Below are 22,959 nucleotides of genomic sequence, written 5' to 3' on the forward strand. Positions count from 1 at the left end.
GTGCCTTTTTTATTATAGAGGTTAGTTGTCTACATATCTCTACCAAAACAAAGCAATCTGAACAAAAGTGAGGGAGCTTGAAGGGCTCCTCTTCAAAGCCACCTACCCTTATGTAACAAAAGTGTGGAAACTAGATATAAAAACTACCAAACCTCTTTATCAATGCCTGTGCATCCTCGGAGATCCTTTTGGCTTTCATATTCTTCAATTCATGACACAAGTCACCCAGAAAAGCATTGTACACCCTTCTGAAATCCTATAAGGCCTTATCCTTTTGCAGCATGGGATAGAACTCATATACGGAAACATCCTCCTTAGTGAGCTGTTTCGGTATTCCAACCAACTCCTTAACACACGCCAAACAATACAAGAGATACAAAGACATAAAGAAGTTTTTTTTGAACTGTTTAGCCATACTCAGTTGTTCTCTCATTGAATCAACAATCAATTCAGCCCAATCCAAATACTACTTCCCTTCCAAAACCAACTACACGTAGCAATAAATCTAGTTGTCAAAGCTATAAGCTTCAATAGAACCTCTGGCCCAGTGCAACAAAAGCATAACATCATGAATGTGAGGCAACATGTGATTCTTATTAGGATTCTTAGGTAACCTGGAACCACCTCTTTGAGGAACCTTCAACCAGAATATTGCTACATTGTTACGATGTCTGATTCTGTCCGCGTTGAACTCGATGATTGACTGAGCAGGGGAAAAGTTGGAGAACTGGTAATCAGGTATCTTGAAGACCAAGGAAATTACTTCATGATTTATGGCAAGAAGGGTTTCACCGTTGTCTCTCCTAATGGTCTCAGACACTAGGTTGTATCTAGCGATACATTCCCAAATCAATTCTAGGCAAGGAATAGCTAGGGGAAAAGTTGTCACTTCTATGAGACTGCTACTCAAAATCTCCACATCAAAAGATTTGTCAATTCCCTTGAACACCCTCTCTTTCAACACCTCAAGATTTTCCCCTTTTAGGTCGGTATTGCTGACTATGGACTCAGTGGATGGCAGGCTAAAAACATTCCCAAACAAATGTAATGTGGACTTCATAATTCAAAGAAATAAGCCTAAACCGGTTGTAACAAAAGTTTCTATGAGAGAGAAAATGCAAGAAAAAACTACTGGAGAGAACAAGAAAATGACTCACCTTCATAGTTGAACAACCAGACGATGACTAGCAGCAAACAAGACTCCTATCTAGGAAAAACAAAAATGCAGCAACGAGGAACAAATGTAGAGCACTAATAATCCTTCATACCTTATTAGTGAGGGCAATGATTTGGAAACATTAAATGCAATAATTCCAATTTTCAATCTGGGTGTGTTAAGTTTGTGGATTGGACATCGCATGCATGCATTGAATGTATGGTGGCATTTTTTAAGTAACCACCAGTTCCCAAAATGATTACTTACTTCAAAAAGCCAGGAATCGACGTCACTTAAAACATGGTTCAGCTTCCACATATTTGGTAATGAATGCACCATCAAATCATTAAAACTCGTGGGACCCACCAACTTCGTACACATATGAACATCCTGAACAAACTTCACGGGCATTCAAGTAGTTGAAGATGTACGTCGTGCTCAAGGAAAATCTTGCCAAGAAAACTAATTATACCAAGCTGCTGACCACTTGTGCTATATTGAACATGTTGAACACGTTTGAACCTCTTGAACTTGGTTCAATGAGTTCAAAACCCAGAGAGAAATAAAGTAACATATCACCGAACAAGAAACTTTAGAGAGTTGCTGCAAGACACTTGAAGAAAATATTAGTATGAAAAACCTCCCCAAATACCTAGGAACCTATGGAACCTAAATGAACCTGTTGAACCCGGTTCAAGATGGTTCAATGTGTTCATAGAGTTCAACCAATTACCTAAACTTGACATTTGTGATTGAAAAAGGATTTACAGACATACTAAGGCCTTGAACCGAGGTGTCACAAGAAAGATAAGGACTCTGAATGGAAATTTTATAGGATGACTCACTCTTGTCATGAGGAATAAATGATGTAGTAACATTGGCTTTGACTGGGGATTGTATTTTACAAAGGAAAATGCAAAGAACTCCCAAACTCTGGTTTCGCATAACCAAAAAAAAAAGGGGGAAAGAAAGAAGAAGGAGACTCACAACTAACGAACACCTGAGCTATTATATACAAAAACTCTCAACCACAGGACTTACAATTTGTAGAGTTTGAGATCTTACCCATTGTAGGTATAGGGCATAACCGCTCTATCAGCGTAGCTGAGTCTGAAAGCATTTTGTCCCTCCACTTCATAGATCTTGAAAGGGCCTTTCCATAATGAATCAAACTTGTCATGAGCACCCTTTGGCTCTTTCCTTTTATCCCATAACAACACTTCATCTCCTATTAGGAATCCTCTTGGCCGAGCCCTCATGTCAAAAATCCTCTTCACTCGGCTTTGATGCACTATGATTCTATCCTCCAGCAACTCCCTCTCTTCCTCCAACTTCATCAGGTACATAACTCTTTTCTTTAAAGCATTCTGAAAGAAAGAATCTTCCACTATTGTCTGCAGCTTGGCTACTGATAACTCCAGAGGTAAAGAAAGTTTTGCACCGACCCCATACACAAGTTCAAAAGGTGCCATTCCAATGGCCCTCTTGGGTGTGGTTCTATCTACCCATAAAGCTTCATATACCTTCTTATGCCAATTTCGAGCATTTTCGTCGACCAACTTTTTCATGATGGCTATCAGGTTCTTGTTGCTGGACTCTACCAGTCCATTACCCTATGGGAAGTAATCAGAGGAATGCGAGAGAGTAATCTGATGCTCATAGAAAAACAGAGTTAACTCCTTAGAACAGAAATATGATGCATTATCTACAACAATCTTTTGGGGAACCCCAAAACGAACTAGGATGTAATCCTTGAGAAAACTACACACAACTTCTGAGTTTGCCTTTTTGGTGGGAATGGCTTCCACCCACTTGGTAAAGTAGTCAGTTGCTATCAAAATGTACATATGACCAGCATTGGAGTGAGGGTTTATTGGCCCTATGAAATCAATGCCCCACTATTTGAAAGGTTCATCTACAACCACAGGCCTTAAAGGCAGGGCTGCTAAATGTGGCTTCCCAGAAAAGAGTTGGCATTTCTCACACTCCTTAACATAAATATATGCATCCTTAAACATGCTTGGCCAATAAAAACAATTCCTCAAAATTCTGAAAGCAGTAACAAACGATGAGAAGTGTCCCCCACAGGCTTCACCATAGTAAATCTCCAGAATTTTTTGCTGTTGAGGTTTATTTACACACCGTAAGTATGTTCCATCTAAACCTTTTTTGTACAAAACATCCCACCAAATTACATACCTAGCAGCCTTTAACTTAATATTCCTTTGCTCTTTTGCTGACAAATGACTTGGGCAACTGCCATAAATCAAGTAATAAGCCACATCAGAGAACCAGGTATCCTGCAATCCAACAAAAAAGTGTTAATGGCAATTTTGTTTCTGTTTCGATCTCATTTTCTGCTATTAACCTACATAAGCCTTGTCCTTTGACTGTCTTCATAGGGCAAATATCTAAATCATATTCTTGAATTTTTGTTACCCAAGTTGCTCTTTTATTGAGTCTGACCTCCTGCTGAGTTAAAATGCTTTTCACCACAGAATCTAGAACAAAAACCAAAGAGTGAGAGTGCAGAATATTATAATGAAACTACTTCATAGCCTTGACTATAGCAAAGGCATGTTTCTCCAGGAGTGAGTACTTAAGCTCATGCTTCTTGAGCGGAATACTCATGAATGCTATAGATGCTTCGACCCTAGATTCATCCAACTGTAATAGTATTCCGGACATTGTATGCTCTGATGCATAGCAATGCAAAATTAAGTCTTTTGTGAAATCTGGGTTAATGAGAGTAGGCACATTTGCAACTGAACCTTTGATTCTTTTGAAAGCTTCTTTGGCCTCTTCAGTCCATTTGAAAGGATGTTGTTCACTCAACAAGCTGATGATGTGTTTTGTAGTTTCTGCAAACTCTGGAATGAATCTCCTTAAGAAATTCACTTGACCAAAGAATGACCTTACTCCAGTCTGGTTTGAAGGTAAAATAGGATGTTGAATTGCATTAACCCTCTTAGGATCAATCTTGACTCCTTCCTTTGAGACAATATGTCCTAGCAACTTGCCCTCTGTGACATAGAAAACTGATTTCTTTGGGTTCAGGGAGATTATGCGCTCTCAACAACACTGCAAAACTGCCCTCACATCCTTGAGATGGTTCTTCCTCTCCTTAGAAAATACCGTTAGGTCATCTAGGTAAACAACAATAATTCTATCTCGAAAATCCTTAAAAGAGGAATCCATAGCTCTTTGAAAGGTGGCTCCAACATTTATTAAACCAAAAGGCATACGATTATATGCGAATGTTCCCCATGGAGTGATGAATGTCATCTTGTGTTGTTCATGCTCTGCAGCACTAATTTGATTGTAACCAAAAAAATTGTCTAACATCGACATCATCTCTAACTCGGATACTGTCTGCAGAATGTGATCCATATTGGGTAAAGCGTAGTTGTCCTTCAAACTTGCCTGATTCAAATTATAGAAATTGACACAAATACAAATCTCCCCATTCTTCTTCCTTACAGGCACAATCTTGGCTACCCAGGTAGAATGATGAATTGGATATATGATTCTGGCCTTAAGCATTTTATCAACCTCTTAAAAAATTGCATCCGCCATTATGGGGTTGAAATTCCTCAACTTTTGTCTAAAAGGAGAGACGTCTGGCTTCAATGGAATCTGATGCTGAAAATGCCCATCTCTAAACTCCTTCAAGTCATCGTAGGACCAAGCAAAAACATCAATGTATTGTTTCAGCAGTGTGCCAAGTATTCACTTTTCTTCCGTAGAACAACACTTGCCAATTGTTATCTCTTTTGGGTTAGACTCATCGCCCAAATTTATTTTCTCGCAACTTCCTTTCCCATTATCCTTGGGGACTTTCTTTCCTATGAATGCATCATCTCTGGTGAAAAACCTCTCTAGAGTCACTAGCCCTTTCAGAATTTTGTTGCCTTTGAGCTGAATAAAACTATTCGTGGGATCAACATTGGGGTCTAGACTAAACTCCTTGCAGTTATTTTTAGAACCTTCAAAATATGACTGGGAGAATGACTGAACACATTCCATAAAATCTTTGATTTGAGCATCTGCATCAAACACTTGCCAATCATTTACATTATCAGGGACACTAGGCCTATAAATCATTTCAATCCTATATGCATTGTCCTTAAAGTCTAGATGTGGTAACAAAAGTGAAGCTGAAACACCCAACGAATCTGCCCTACTATTTTGTTCCCTCAGAATGGCTTCAATCGAGAAAGCATCAAAGAATTCTAACTCATCCCAAACCCTATTTCTATAATGTCTCAATCTGTCATTCTTAACTATATAAACATTTCTCACCTGTCTGATGATCAACTCTGCATCGCCTTTAACTTTGAGCAATTTGATACCTTTACATCTGGCCTCATTTAATCCTAATAATAATGCCTCATACTCTGCAGTATTATTAGTATTCTTAAAATCCAACTTGAAAGAAAACGGAAAAATATTACCAATGGGTAACAACAAAACTACCCTTGCTCCAGAGCTGGAGTTAGTGCAACTTCCATCAAATTCCATCTACCACAACCTGCCAAGTTCATCAACAGCTTCTTCTGGTTCCCTTTCGCTAGGTGCAAAGATGAGATAGTTTCCAAACTCGCATTCTTGAAACAAAATCTAGGCTTTAGGGTTATTCGAAGGAAAAACAGTGTACTTATTTTTTGGCTCAAGTTCAAGCTTGATTTTCTATTTTCCAAGAGGAATAATAGCTTCCGACCAATCCATCTTGATTTCTCCTCCAAGGTCTTTACAAAAAGTTCTACTCAAGAGCATCCCATAGCTTGTGGGAATGTTAGCAACTAGGATAGTTAATTTTACTCTTTTATTAGGGCATGCTGCTAGCACTGCCTGGACGTCTTTTACCTGTCCAATAAGAGGAACCTGTTTCCCATCCATCAAAAAGCATCTCCCAAATGTTTTCATGAGAGTCAAACCTAGAGACCTAGCCACAAGTGAAGGCATTATGTTGTCTGATGCTCTTGAATCTATTATGCAATTGCTAAGCTTCTGACCATTCAGGAGAAGGGATATATAGAAAGGTTCAGGTTTCAGAAACTCAACCTCAAGCCCATTTTTAGCATCATGAAAAGCACAGGGATTGGCCAAGTTAGCTAATGGGCACAGGGCAGATGAAGATTTTTTAGCAGCAATCAAATCACTATTCTCCACACATCTGGGCACCAAGGACTCCAAAGAAGAGTCTCCCTTAACATATTTGACCAGCTTATCTAGTTCTTTTGGATTCAGTTTCAAATACTCAGTAGTGGGAAGTTGAATAGTAGAAGCTTTACAAAACTCAATGATGTCAAAGGAGGAGGAAGAGGAAGAGCTATTGTTATCTTCATGATTCTTTTGCAAAATCCTAACCTCAGGGGTCTTTGAAAAGCTATTATTTGGGAGATATTTACCTTTGAAATTGCCTCCAAAAGGGTTCACAAAAGAAGAAGACTAGGAATTTCGTTCATTCCTTTTTAGAATTGCACATGCAGGACCTTTAAGGGTCACCAAAATGTTACTACCTCTTTCCGAATCCAACTCATATTCGAGGTAGAATGTTCCAGAGTCACTAGGTACCTCTTGAATTCTTTTTTCTTCAATGAACTCACCTAATTCATCTTTTGTGTTTTGTATCTAAACATGTCTTATCATATTGGGACAAGAACCCCCATCATGATCTGTGGTAAGATGGAATGAACACATGACACCCTTGTCAGGGGGTGCCTCTATTTGTAATATTTGTGGAGCAGTAGGTAATTGCAATGGTCATCCATAGTTATACTGATTTGGAGTTTTCCTGCTTATATCCTGGTAAGGCTATGGATAGGAACTTCCAGGTTTTGGTATCTGCCTCTTCAAAGCAATCATATCATTGACAAGCCACTGAACAACTAGATCAGTGGAAGAGGTAGATGTTGAGGTTGACCCTGAGGGGTTTGTACATCTTTCCTCCATTTCTCAGCTGTTATCAGATCATCTTCAAGCTATATAGCTTCATTTTGTGGAGTCTCCAGATTAGCCGGCCTACTTCTTCTAAGGTGAAAACCCACATCAGGAGGCATGGAATTTATGAAGAAACATTGTTGATTATTCGCGATTGGCCTTTTGGCTTGAGGAATTTTATGGATAATCTTATTATACCTGGCTACATAGTCCCTCATTGGCTCATGAATTTCCTTTTTCATTTGTGTGAGTTGAGCTAGTAGCAAATGTTCATCATCAGGACTTTTGAACCTTTTCTCAAAAGTGGTTTTCATTGTTTGCCAGCCAGTTATGGATCCTACTCGCAAATGACTGAACCAATCTGCTGCCCCCTCAGTAAGAGTCTAGGCAAAAAGCCTAACGACCACATCTTCATATTAGACTTCCAAAATCCCAATGGCTACATTAAAAGAATTCAAGTGCTCTTCAACTAAGACTTTTTCGTCTCCATTATATTTAGGTAGGACATCCCTTGCCCCTTTTGGAAGTGGATTATGAGTTGCAAGAGCAAGAGGTCCAACAACAACACCCCATGGTTGGGCCATAATGAACACGGGGTAAATGGTTACTAGAGGAGGAGCTTGAACTCCAGTAAGCATTAGTTCTTGCCAAGGGTTTGAAGAAGAAGGTATAGGAGTTACTCTAACAGGAGAGGAAGGTCTATTTTTAGTGTTTCTTTTGGGAGTAAAGTTTATGGCGAATGACAACCCTTGTAATTCTTCAAAACAAATTAATTATTCCTTCTCTCCTTTTTGATCTGGTATATGGATGAGAATCCAGTGTTATCACCCTTAGGAAACCTAAGCTCTTTTAAGCAAATGTCAATCTCAACATTTTTCTTGAATTATAGAACTGAGTCTTTGACAAACAAACTCTATGAATTTTGTTGATTATAGGTTCAATTTTGTCATGTCCATGGCATGCTGGTCTACTGAATGTTTGGTTTTCTTCTGTTTCTCCCTAGTAGAGTTGCCAAAAATCTGTTAGTGAATGGATTTGTCTTTTCTTAACATGATCAATTTTAAACTCTATCGCCTTCTTTAAAAAACAAGTGTTTCACTAAACAGCTGGATAAGTGTTGTAAAAACCACTTCCCTCTAAATTTTCCATAGGTACAACTCCCTATTTCAGTTATTCAAGGAATGATTTTAATTAATTTAATTTGAGTAGTAGCTTTTAACCCAAAAGCATGTAAGGTTGCCTACCTCATTCTTGGATGAGAGGCCAATATTTCACACATGCTTCTAAAAAGAAGAAAACAATCTTTCCTATCTTTTTCAATACAAGAGATGAAACCAACTGAATCAAAGTTTAGTACACCATTTCAGGTTTAATAAAGAATGAACAGATTAAAGAAACCAAACCTATCCTCAAACATGAATCTTTTCTAAAAGAAAACAAACACTCAAAGGAAGGAATACCAAAAGAATAGTAATTTTTTGCAATGGAAAGATCATTACTATTATTTGATTAGATAAGCATATGCAAAGATATGTGTCTGCACAGATTCAAAACCCTCAGATTTTCCTTCTCCTAAGAACAGTATGATCTTTGTATATATATATATTCTTATGCAAAAAAGGCACGATAATACATGTATAAATCTTTTTCCATTCCAGATTTAGCAGTCTGATTCTTCCTTCTAAAAAAATAGAAAATTCACGAAACAGGGTGAAAAACAAAAACTAACCAAAATTGGTCACCAAATCTAACCCCTACTCTATCTGTCTTTCCTTCATTTATAGTTTTAAAAATAGGGGAGGTCTCCCTGAAAACTCTACCTCCCCCCAAAATAGTTATGAAACCAACATGATGTATTTTGGGACAGATGTCCCGAAGTCTTTGCATAAACATGAGAAATTAAAAAAATAAAGGAAACCGGACCTGAACCAATGCATTATGTCGATTTTCCATCATCATCATTCTCTCCACTTTTGCGGGCATCATGGGCGGTTGTGAGTTCTTGAATAATAGATTGGTTCGGTACTTTCATCACGTTGAGCTTTGCCTTTGCCGCCTCCTTATTCCACCGGTGCTTCACCATCTTTTCGGCGTGTTTCGGCAACTAATCATTTCCAATAAAAGTCATGGACTCAATCCTAGCCACCCTTGTTATATCTTCCGGGGTGAAATTACCCTTGGCCTTGATTTTCTCCATGTTTATCCGGAAAGCCCTGATTGCATCCTGTGTGTTCAATCCGCAAATTCCCAACTGCCAATCATGGTCAAGGTTAACCACCTTGTTATCTTTAACTATACTGCACTGGAGATCTTGGAGCTCGTAAATAGAGGTCTTAGCATTGAAGATCATAGACTTGAAGGTAAGCACTCACCACATTATGGTTTTCTTCAGCACAAAGAGCTGACATTCATCCACTACTAGTTTGATTGAGTGTTCCACCAAAAACCTGGCAACTCCATATTCTTCTATTTTGGCAAACAAGGGCAAGATATTCTGCCATTTGTGTTCCTCCTTCTCCCACAGTACAAGTTGATTTTGAACTTCAGCGATAAGACTCTATATCTTATCGCATAACCTCCAGGAGTCAGTGATGTACTTCTCTCCGTCCTTGATTATTCCCTCAATCTATTTCTCTATGGCTTTTGCAATACTCTTGGCTCATTGAACTTGGCTCATTAACTTTTTTATTTTCTAGTGAAGTTGGGTCGAAGTTCTCTGTAGCATGAAATATTGGGAGTGCCCCAAAGCAACCAATACTATCGATGAACTGGGCAAGAACATTTATGTGTCACTTTAGCTCTCTCTTTTCTCGCCCATCTTTCTCTGATCTGGTGAGCATTTTCTTTGCCAACACCTAGAAGAAATGATTGTTTGTGTCTTTACTCATATTTCCTAGTTCTACCTTCGTGATCTCAAAATCATCAGGGCTAGCCTCCTTGTTTTCATCCTTGGGTTTGTACAAGGTGATTTCAGCAACCCATTTTCTAGTTCCCTCATCATTGTCTAGGCGGGTGGTGGTCTTGAACCTTTTCGGCTTAGGATTCTTCTCTGTGTACTTAACGATCATTTCCTAAATCGGAATAGTCACGGGAAGAAAACTCCTCTTTTTGTTCACCGAAGTGGTCAACCACTTAGGGGTTGCACTGGAGCTAGTCGTTCCTTCGATCGCTTTAGAAGGTGGTGTCATAGCCACAGTCACCGTATGATAATCTAGGACATTAGCAACATTTCTATCCAAGTCTTCAACTTCAAATATCTGGGCATCGAGAATTGTATCTTTCACCCTTGTATCCTTTGCTTGATCCATCTTTCTTTGAGCGGCACTTCGGGACCGGGTATGCCGAGGAGTACAGAAATCCAAAGCTAATTTAGACCTATGTCTAAGCTGGGGTGGCTTATTATCCTTACCTACATGAACAGGCATAGAAGCATTGTTAGAAAGACACTTTGGTGAGTGTAGAGGGTCCTTATTACTCCTCGTAGAATTAGACTTAACGCTTAATTTCATTGCTTTCTTATTGGCCACCCACGTCGCGGTCCTTTCCAAAACTCCTTTGGTCCTTAACTATATATCATCTTTCTCTTCCTCATCCTAGTCAATTGGAGGCATTTCAACTTCTGCACAAGCTAAGTATCCTAGTTTGAATAGCTCTAGATAGTCCTCTTGGAGCCCCTTAGTATCCAACTTTATCTGCAATGAAACAACTTGTTCTAACACCAACCTCATGTTTCCCCTTTTGAACACCTCGATTTCATCAGTACAATCTTCCCAGAAATCCTCTAGTTGAGGCATTGGGAGGTATGGCATTAGACCAAGACTTTAGGAAAAACCCTTATTATCAAAACCTTTCCTTTTAGGATACAGGAAAAAATTGAAATTCCTGAGATCTGCTCCAATACTCAAAGCATCAGACATCAAACTGCAGGAAAACATGCCCAATTGGATGGGAAAATGACCCTCCCATTTATCCTTGGGTTGTGCCTTTTTTATTATTGAGGTCAGTTGTCTACATATCTCTGCTAGAACAAAGCAATCTGAACAAAAGTGAGGGAACTTGAAAGGCTCCTCTTCAAAGCTGCCTACCCTTATGTAAAAGAAGCATGGAAACTGGATATAAAAACTACCAAACCTCTTTATCAATGCCTGTGTATCCTCGGAGATCCTTTTGGCTTTCATATTCTTCAATTCATGACACAAGTCACCCAAAAAAGCATTGTGCACCCTTCTGAAATCCTGTAAGGCCTTATCCTTTTGCAGCATGGGATAGAACTCATATACGGAAACATCCTCCTTAGTGAGCTGTTTCGGTATTCCAACCAACTCCTTAACACACGCCAAACAATACAAGAGATACGAAGACATAAATAAGTTCTGTTTGAACTATTTAGCCATACTTAGTTGTTCTCTCATTGAATCAACAATCAATTTAGCCCAATCCAAATACTGCTTCCCTTCCAAAACCAGCTACACGTAGCAATAAATCCAGTTGTCAAAGCTATAAGCTTCAGCAGAACCTCTGGCCCGATGCAACAAAAGTGTAACATCATGAATGTGAGGCAACATGTGATTCTTATTAGGATTCTTGGGTAACCTGGAACCACCTCTTTGAGGAACCTTCAACCAGAATTTTGCTACATTGCTACGGTGTCCGGTTTTGTCCGCATTGAACTCGGTGATTGACTGAGCAGGAGAAAAGTTGGAGAACTAGTAATCAGGTATCTTGAAGATCGAGGAAATTACTTCACAATTTATGGCAAGAAGGGTTTCACCATTGTCTCTCCTAATGGTCTCAGACACTGGGTCATATCTAGCAATACATTCCTGAATCAATTCTGGGCAAGGAATGGCTAGGGGAAAAGCTGTCGCTTCTATGAGATCGCTACTCAAAATATCCACACCAAAATATTTGTCAATTCCCTTGAACACCCTCTCTTTCAACACCTCAAGATTTTCCCCTTTTAGGTCGATATCGCTAACTATGGGCTCAGTGGATGGCAGGCTAAAAACATTCCCAAACAAATGTAGTGTGGACTTCATAATTCAAAGCAATAAGCCTAAACCGGTTGCAGCAAAACTTTCTATGAGAGAGAAAATGCAAGCAAAAGCTACTGGAGAGAACAAGAAAAGGACTCACCTTCACAGTTGAACAACCAGATGACAACTAGTAGCAAACAAGACTCCTATCCAAGAAAAACAAAAATGCAGCAGCGAGGAACAAATGCAGAGCACTAATAATCCTTCATACCTTATTAGTGAGGGCAATGATTCGGAAACATTAAATGCAATAATTCCATTTTTTAGTCTGAGTGTGTTAAGTTTGTGGATTGGACATCGCATGCATGCATTGAATGCATGGTGGCATTTTTGAAGTGACTGCCAGTTCCCGAAATGATTACTTACTTCGAAAAGCCAGGAATTGACATCACTTAAAATATGGTTCAGCTTCCACATATTTCGTAATGAATGCACCATCAAATCATTAAAACCCGTGGGACCCACCAACTTCGTACACATATGAACATCCTGAACAGACTTCACAGGCGTTCAAGTAGTTCAAGGTGTACGCCGTGCTCAAGGAAAATCTTGCTAAGAAAACTAATTATACCAAGCTATTGACCACTTGTGCTATATTGAACATGTTGAACACGTTTGAACCTCTTGAACTTGGTTCAATGAGTTCAAAACCCGAAGAGAAATAAAGTAACATATCACCGAACAAGAAACTTTAGAGAGCTGCTGCAAGACACTTGAAGAAAATATTAGTATGAAAAACCTCCCTGAACACCAAGGAACCTATGGAACCTAAATGAACCTGTTGAACCCGGTTCAAGATGGTTCAACATATTCATAAAGTTCAACCAATTACCTAAACTTGACATTTGTGATTGAAAAAGGATTTATAGACATACTAAGGACTTGAACTGAGGTGTCACAAGAAAGATAAGGACTCTGTATGGAAATTTTATAGGATGACTCACTCTTATCATGAGGAATAAATGATGTAGTAGCATCTAGGATGAGCAACCATTGCGTAGGATGAGCCATTCATCCCACAAAAGTTCTAGAGTCTAGCATGTGTGTGATGTAGGTGTTAGAGACCTTGAGGTGTGTTTATATACAACCACGTACATGTACTTATTCAAATAGATTCGATTTGATCTTTAAAATAAATTATATATATATATATATATAAAACTTAATAATGAATGTTTAAATAATGTACATGTGATTTCATGTGTAATTTGTATTGCAGGCGCATGGGGCGATGTTTGGGGATTTGCACATTGCCACTGACCCTGTTCATCAGGAGACACAAGTATACATTATAACTTTAAATTAATTAAATCTTAAATATTTAAGTTCTATATTTAAAGGGTTAGGTTCCAATTTATAAATATATGTTTATGTATATCTAATAAAATTTCAACATTGTAGGATGCACCACTATCATACAGGTTGAACTCCTCATCACATAGACATCCTAGAATCTTGCATGCACATGGTGGTGATGTTAGAGACTCTTTAGAGGTATGTTTGTCTATGCACAAATTCTCTTAATCTATGTTACTTAAAAAAAAATTACTCTAGTACATGAATTAAATGTTTAATGTATGATTTTATGCATGCATACTCTATTGCAGGCGCATGGATCAGGCCATGGTTCAGGACAGGGCCCCGAGTGACCCATTGTTTATATATATATATGTGTGTGTGTGTGCATGTGCATACATTTTCTAGACATTTCATATATGTACATGTGTACTAGACATTTCATACATGTGTATTGTACACGTTTCATATGTGTATGTGTACTAGATATTTATTTTCCATATTTCATGTGTGTATGTGTACTAGGCATTTAATACATGTGTACATGTGATAGATAGACATATATGTGTATGTGTTAGATAGATCTACATTTCATACTACTTTGCACACACACACACACACAAACACACATATATTACATTTTTGAAAGTTAAGTGTTTAAATGATAGAATCTCTAAGTCATTTGAATTTAGTTAAGTGTTCTAGTTAATTGTATGTGTATGTGAAAAGTGTTTATGTATATTTTAGTTGTTCATTTTAGTTAAGTGTTTATGTACATGTTTGATGAGCTTACTTGAAAAATTTAATGAAATTATATCTATGTATTTAAATTTAATGAACTTATATCCATGATGCAAATATCCCCTTAAATCCTCTTAAGACCACTTAAAACACCTTAGGACAACATAATTAGATGAATCCAAACAACATAATTAAATGAAACAATATATGTGTAAATATAAATTAAATTAATGTACATAGATGAATAAAATGAATCCATGCATGTGTAAAAATATAAAAGAATTGAAATGACACAAATATCCCCTTAAATCTCCTTAAGACCACTTAAAACACCTTAAGACAACATAATTAGTTGTTCATTTTAGTTAAGTTGTTATGTATGTTTAATGAACTTACTTCAAAAATTTAATGAACTTATATCCATGACGCAAATATCCCCTTAAATCCCCTTAAGACCACTTAAAACACCTTACAACAACATAATTAAATGAATCCATACAAAATAATTAAATGAAACCATACATGTGTAAATATAAATTATACATAGATGAATAAAATGAATGCAGGCATGTGTAAAAATATAAATGAATCCATGACACAAATATCCCCTTAAGACCCCTTAAGACAACATATATATATATATATATATATATATGAATATGATCTCTTGGATCATGCATATCTATAAATGAATCGATACATGTATACATACATTTAGAGATGATTTAATAGGTGATTCACACATTGAAAATTCAAGCTACCTATGTAACTATATATACAACATAATTAAATGAAACTATACATGTGTAAATATAAATTAAATGAATACATAGATGAATAAAATGAATCCATGCATGCATACAAATATAAATGAATCCATACATGTGTTTAAATGACCCCTTAAGACAACATGTAATGAAATGAATCCATACACAAATAAAATTAAAAATTAAAATCAATATGTATACATGTTCAATGCATAGACACAAAATATTTAATTTAAGAATACAACATGTAACATCAAGTATAAAACGTAAAATAAATGCATCAACAAAACTAAATTTCCACAAGTTATCCAAATTGCTACACAGGTCTAGAAATATCTAAATAAATATGAGTTTATCAAAATAAGACCTATCTAATATAATTTACTTGTTCAAACATGACAAGTGAACTTAAAGCTCCTGGTACATATAATCTAGATCCTCCTTATCTTTTATAATTTCTAAAAAAAATTAATGATCTTCAATAGGCAACCTCCACTTTTGGTTGCCACGTCCTCTTTTTGGCAATGTCTCCAACTGCAATCTTGTCGCTATTACTAAGTGACTGTAGTGTAGAAATTTTTGGCCAGGCATATAATCAATGAATGTTACACCATTTGTATCTATCTTTATTTGTTGATAGGTGCCTTCAACAACAACTGAACTAGTGGGGTATTGTTGCCCATCATCATCACTGACTGATTCCATAACTTGCATTTTGGTTGTGTGCATCTTAGTAGATAATAATCTACACTTTCAATATTGTCAGGATCAACAATCACTGCAAAAATATCACCTGTGAAAATAGACCACATGTATATATATTTCAAGCAATATTAGTTCATTATACATTTTTAAATTAATTTTGAACAATATTAAATTAAATAATAATTTAAAAATTTATACATGTATATATATAATTTACAAAATATGCATGCACACACCTATAACAACTAAACCAGAAACACATTCATAATCAGCTAAATATAGAGGATCATGAATATCAATAATGTCACTATCTTCGTAAGGAGGCATTGTGTAAAATTCTTTCATTTCCCATTGCAAAACATATCCATTAGCAATATTTTACAAATTCAATATTTAGTTAGATTTTAAGTATGTAAATTTATAAGAATTAATCTACTCATATGGTAAATAAGTTATAGCTAGTTACTTTTCCTTGTTCTTAACAAACAAAATGTGATTAATGAAATGTATAAATAATTTTGTTTTCTTAAACTTTTTAAATTGAATAAATGAAACATGTGTAAATTTCATCCATTTAGATCATTTGTCTTAAACTCCAATTTTTAAAATTTAGAAAATGAAAAAACAACATTCAAGAAATAAGAGCATTGATCTAAAGAGTAAGAAATTAAGTTTACTTGGATTATACATTTGACTATGCAATGTACAATGAACATGATTTAATAACATTAATAACATGATTTAATAACAATAATTGAAAAAATAATTTAAGATAACATAATTAAAATAAATGATTGAAGTGTAATTAACGACTAATAAAATAAAGTTTTAAATTTAATCTAAAAAATATTTAATTTCGAAAAAAAAAATCTAATATTGTAAATTAAGTATGATTGAAAAAATAATTTAAAATAACATACTTGGAAAGGGTAGACGCCTTCCGAAAAAAAATCAAAATCTTTGCCCCTTTATAATCTTCCTACTCACTTCAAAATGCCAGTTTATTTGAGAAAAAAAAATTATTTTTTGCAAAAATAACTCTTATTATTTTCGCACTTGTTTGTTTTGGATTTTTTAGTGGGAAAAAAAACTTGTTTTTATATGTGGTTCAAGCGACCGGTCGCGTCGGCCCTCATAGTTTTGGCTGGAAAGAGCTTCAGTCGGAACTATTTTTGAATAGTTCCGGTCGGAATAGCCTATGTGGAATGCCAAGTGGCAACCACATCAACAAAAATGATGATTTTCTCAAACTTGTCACTTCTGCAACAAAATTCAATAGGTAAATTAAACTTATTAAAAAAATTGAAAATACCCTTTTGTAGAGATCGAAGTCACGATTCTACTCATATAATTTTTATAATGTTTTGATTATATTTAATATTTAAAAAATTAAAAATACTACAACTAGGTATTTTTTTGTTTGATAATAGGCTTCTTTGAAAAACAAAAAACAATATGGAATCACTTAAAAAAAATTTGAAAGAAATATGGTTCACTAGAAGAGAGAGTCTTCTCCAAAAGGGTAATTTTTGTTTTTTGATTATCATAAATTGAATAGACAAATTATGGTGGGAGACAAAAACTATCAAATTCTGGTGATTTGACTTCCATGCTATAACAAAGAAAATATACATCAAAAATTAATTTTTTTTTTCATGCACTGTATAAATATGTGATCTATAACGGATATCAAAATTGGAAAAAAAAGTTGATTTACATTTTCTTTTGAGGTGGGAACTAAACCCCCTATTTTTCAACGTTTTTCAGCAATAAAAAAATGGACTTTAACGCTAAAAAAAACATGTAAATTATTGACAAATTTTTTTTGAAAAAATAGTAGACTTAAACTCCAACAAATTTTACACATTTAATTAGTTTACATCATCTTCAAATTCAAAATGCAAATGACACTTTTATGGCGATGAAATTGAACATTTATTGTTGTGTTAGCCTTTTCCTTTGTAAAAGTGTGACATAGGTTTGTACTTTTACACACTTTCAGATTCGGGCTTCATTTGCAGAGGCGGAAAAACCCTTTTCATTTCGTGGATTTTTCGAAGGACTATGTACATTCCTGCAATAGTCCGGACAACTTTTCATCAAATTTTTAGAGTGATTTCGTCTTGACATTTTACTACCAAATCCAGGTGCACAACTTCATCCCATATTCTGATCTCAAGTTATAGTCAATTCTTTGTCACTTTTGCCCTACATAATCTAATCAATTCCTTTCCAAATCAAACTAAGGGAGAAGGGATCAACCTAACATTCTTAATTCATTCATAATTCAATCTATCATCTTTTGTGTGGAGATTGAATTTAGTGAATTATCCCTTATCTTCCTAATGTAATGGTGAAAAGTGCTTGAAGGATAATCAATAGTGAAACTCTCATCTCTCTTTGAGGGAAAGAGTTGGTTTTCCTCTTGATCTATCACTCATCATTTTCCCACCATTACATTTGGGTGAACCCGACGTCTTGCATGCTTTCCTTTGAACAACATTGCATATTTTTCATTTACAAGTTTCAAATTTCTGTAAATTTAGTGGTTAAATCATTAAAAACCCTAGTTTTTAAAATTAAAATTAAACTTGTGATTTGTAAAAACTGCTTGTGGTTATCTTAGATCTGAAAATTGTCTTGTTTGTCAAATTCAGTTTCCTCATTGTCTTGTTCAATTTGCAATTAACATTTACAAAATTAAGAGGTTACTTGTTAAAACCCTAATTTTCAAAAATCATCTTGAACTTGTGCAAAAATTGGATTTCAATTTAATTTTCAGATTTCTGATTGTTCTTAGATTTGTCTTCAATCCTACAATTCAAATTTTCAATTTCCCCCCTTTTTCTCAAAATTCAAATTTCAAAATTAAGTGGGTCATCAAACCCTAATTTTTAAAATTAATTGGATTTTGTGTGAATTTCAAATCAATTTCAGTTACATTCATATTTCTAAACATTTTCCAAGGTGTCTCTATCCATTAGGTTTGACCATTTTCAAAATTACAATTCAATTTCTCTTTTTCTTCAAAACCCTAATAGGGTCCTATTTTCACATTTGTGTCTTCATTTCGCCCATCTAGAGATTGTAAAATTCGCCAATTTTGGGGGAGTTAGCTTTAAAATCATCGCAATATCCATCCCTTAAAATTTCAAAAAAATTTGGTCGGACCATGTGCGTTCCGACCACGGTCCTCGACTTTTTTTCTAAAATTTCGAGAGACTTTTATGATTGTATTACTAGCCTAAATCCAGAAGATTGGCCGATTTTATCGATTTTTGATCCCTCTAGAATCAGAAATACCTTCAAAATTCAACATTTCAACTTTCAAGAATTTTTTTTAAATTAAGAGGTTAATTATAGTCTACCCTAATTTTAAAATTAAGTGGTATTCCCTTGGCCCTAATTTTAAAATTCCAATTTCCTTTCATTTTTGGAAATTGTGTCATCCTCTTCTTCCAACAAAGTTCAAATTGTGTAATCATTATTTTTTTAAATTTTGCATTACTCAATTTTTTAAGCTTTGTCCTACAATTCAAAATTCAAATTTTCCCTCTAGTTCATGAGTTTTACCACTATTAGTCCTACCTATCTTATCCCCATTAGATGAAGCATTAGAATTAAGGCTTCCCAAGGTTTAATTACCGAGGAGATGGAGCCTAATTTGGGTGAATTCTTTAATGAGGATCATGCTAATTCTTCTCATCCTAATCATGTGCCTATTCACCCCATTGATGGATCCCATGATGAAGAAGAATCTTTAACTAGGGTTTCTTTAGATCAACTACCTATATTGGACAATCAATTTGATAGCTTTCAACAATGGATGTCCCAAGAATACCCTAATAGTGAAGCTCTTCCATTAATTGAAGGTCTTACACGCATGCTTCAAAGTGATAAGAATGGAGTTGATATATTGTGTGGAATTGCACATAGTGTTGATTCTAATGTCATGCCTATCAAGAGTTGTGTCGAAACCCTAGGTTACTCACAACCTTCAACACAAGTCAATTCCTCTATTTATTTGACCAATCCTATGACTAGTATTCCTACTTTCTCATCTAACATCATGGCTACTTCAACTCAAAATGTCATTCCTACAACCATAGGTCATGCTGGAAATCCATCTTCTTCATTTAATCCTCTGTCAATACCTATGTATTCCATGAGTGTTCCAATCATTCCTCAACCAATCAGTGTGACACAAGGGGGTAATTCCTTCAACAACTTTATTCCTCCTTTAAGTGTCCCTTTTTTGTACCCAATCATCACCAATTTCTACTTATCATAATGTCCCACCATCTTATTCTCAGTCTATGCCTTCTTTCAACAACATCACACCACCTTCTCAATCACCTATGTCTAACATCAATTCTTCTACCAAAATGACAATTAACAATCTTGCTCAAACTATGTCTTCCTTACAACAAGAAATTGCTTCTATGAGTCAATCCAAGTTTAGTGTGCCCACCTTTGATGTTGCGAGCCCACTTTCTCTTGATATTGTTAAAGTTGTGCCACCTAAACATGTTGAGATCCCTCAATTGGAACTCTATAATGGAAAAGGCAATCCTCTTACGCATGTCAAAACATTTCAAACCTTGTGTACTGATTTTGCTTATGATCAATGATTGCTTCCAAAATTGTTTACAAGAACACTAAGAGATAAGGTCTTACAATGGTGTTGCTCTTTGCCTTCTTATTCTATCACTTCCTTTCAACAACTAGAAAATTCTTTCATCCAACAATTTCAAAACAACATTGGTCCTAAAATCACTTTGACTGATTTAATGCATTGTGAACAAGGTGTTAAAGAAAAAGTGACCGATTTCATTGGTAGATATAAGCATTTGTGTGCTCAAATTTCTTTTCATGTGCCTGATAATGATATTAAAATAATTTTCATTTCTAATTTACAAAAAGATATCAGGGAAAATCTTCTTTTGTCTGAGTTTAATTCATTTTCGCAATTGTGCACAACTCCACGATTATCAACTGGCTATGAGTCAAATGGAGCAATCCACTCCTATGGCTTCTAGTGATAAGGGAGAGAGTGTTCAACAACCATTTGTGAATTTAAAACCAACAAAAAGATTCATCAAGTTCAATGATCCAATAAAAAACAACCATGTGAATGCTACAACAGGTGTGCCTCCTATTTCTAAATTTTTCCAAAGAGAAAGACAGTTTACTCATTTGAATGAATCTTTTCATATTATTATGTCTCAGTTATTGCATATAAATGTTATCAAACTTCCTCCTATAAAACAAGTTAATCCTTCCAAACTTGCATCTCCTCACTTTGATAACAATTCCTTTTGCCAATTTCATCGTCAACCTAGTCATGATACTGCGAAATGTTTTGCATTGAAAAATAAGGTTCAAGACTTGATTGATAATAATACTATATCTGTGGTAGGTGTGAATGATAAATGGAATAAATCAGTTGCTCCTCCTAATCAAAATCTTAATATTTTCACTAATCCCTTGCTATCTCATACCTCTAACATTATTGAGATTGTGCCTAATTCTCTCACTTCTGAAGCATTCATCTATATGGCTCCAAATTTGGTTAATATGGTAGAAATGCAAGACACGCCTAAGGATCTTTGTATTACATTTGACCCTAGTGAGACCATTAGAGCATCCGATGGCCCTTTATACATAGTTGCAAAGGTTAAGGATATCCCTTGTTATGGTGCTCTGATTGATCCTTCTTGCATGGTTAATGTCATAACTGAAGAGTATCTTTTCACTTTACAATTGCACAAACCACTCTATGATGCTTCTAATGTTGTTATGAAGTTATTTGATGGTTTCTCTTGTCCTACCATTGTCTCTATCACCCTTCCTATTGAAATTCATAGTAAATCCTTGGATGTTGACTTTGCTATTATACCTTCTTCTGAGCAATTTCGTGTGAAGGGCTATCCTTGGCTATCTTCCATGAAGGCTATTGCTTCTCCAATCCACAAGTGTCTTAAATTTTCTCACAATGGAGAAATCTTAACTGTGAACCATAACTTAATTCGTCCATCCAAAAGAAGCCTCAGTGTTCCTATTGATCTCTTTGTGCCTCAACAATTTCAATCTCTTCCATCAAGGAGCGATTCTCTTTTTCAATCTTATCAAAAATGGAAGAACGATATGATCTTATCCTTAAGTCAACCTAGATCGCCAACACTTTACATTCTTATTATTCTTAAAGATGAGGTTCTTCCCCTCTCAAATAGAACTAATCTTCCTCCTAAGGAAAATTGTCCACCTACTCCTATGGATGTGAATTTACCTTCTCTTAAGGAGAACACCAATATTATTCCTAAGGTTAGACCTATCTCTCCTCCCCATGATGGACTTGGTCTCCTCCCTATACCTAATATTCCTCCTTTCTATGGCGTAGTTCCACCTCCTTCTTATCGAGAGAAGAGGTCTGCCTCTCCCATTGTTCATCCAAAAAGACCTCAAACTAAAACTTCCACTATAAATGAGAAAACCATTCCTACTTCTTCAAATGTTCCTCCTCCTTCTCAACCTTCCATTAGGACCCGACAGAATCATTTTGTGAGAAAACACTGATGAAGACATTGTGTTCGAGCTCGTGAAGTTATCCCTCAAAATACTTGTTGATGACTGTTTTGACATACTTGCCAATAGTCAGGTAACCAATGTGAACACTCACCACCTCTCCTAAAAAAGCAATAAGTTTTGGGGAACTAATCACTCCAAGGTCTCTATAGTCGGGTCTCAATGGTGATGGGTAGCTCAATGGTTGATGTGGTTGTACTTGTTAAGGGGCTTGCTGGTTGAAACTAAATCCCAATAATCGTTAATAACTTAACTTCCTTTTTTTGTAATTTATGATTTTAAGATTCTTCTAGAAATAAATTGCAAGAGATAGGGAAACAAGAAAATAAAGTGAAACCAATTTAATAACAACTTAATGAACTACTTAATTAGTATCTTGCAATCCAAAAAATCATCAATTATTATCCAATAAACCTGCAAAGTCGGCAACCTCACAAATTTATGGAAAGAATATCACAACACTATCATCTATCCCAGTAATCCTCATACACCACTTATGTGCGTAGTATAATTCATAAAGAAATAAATAGAAGATATGAACAAGTTGCTAATTTCAAACAATAGACATTACTAGGTTACAAAGAATGAACTCAAAGAACATATGCATAGATCAAGCAATCTAAAAGGTGCTTCTTGTATTGATTTTAAATAATGTGTCACAAAAATAACTAAAGTTCATAACAATTTGCAAAAAATAATCAAACATTTCTAAGTGGGCCTCAAATCATCA

Source organism: Cryptomeria japonica, chromosome 11, assembly GCF_030272615.1.
Source record: "Cryptomeria japonica chromosome 11, Sugi_1.0, whole genome shotgun sequence".
Lineage (NCBI taxonomy): Eukaryota > Viridiplantae > Streptophyta > Pinopsida > Cupressales > Cupressaceae > Cryptomeria > Cryptomeria japonica.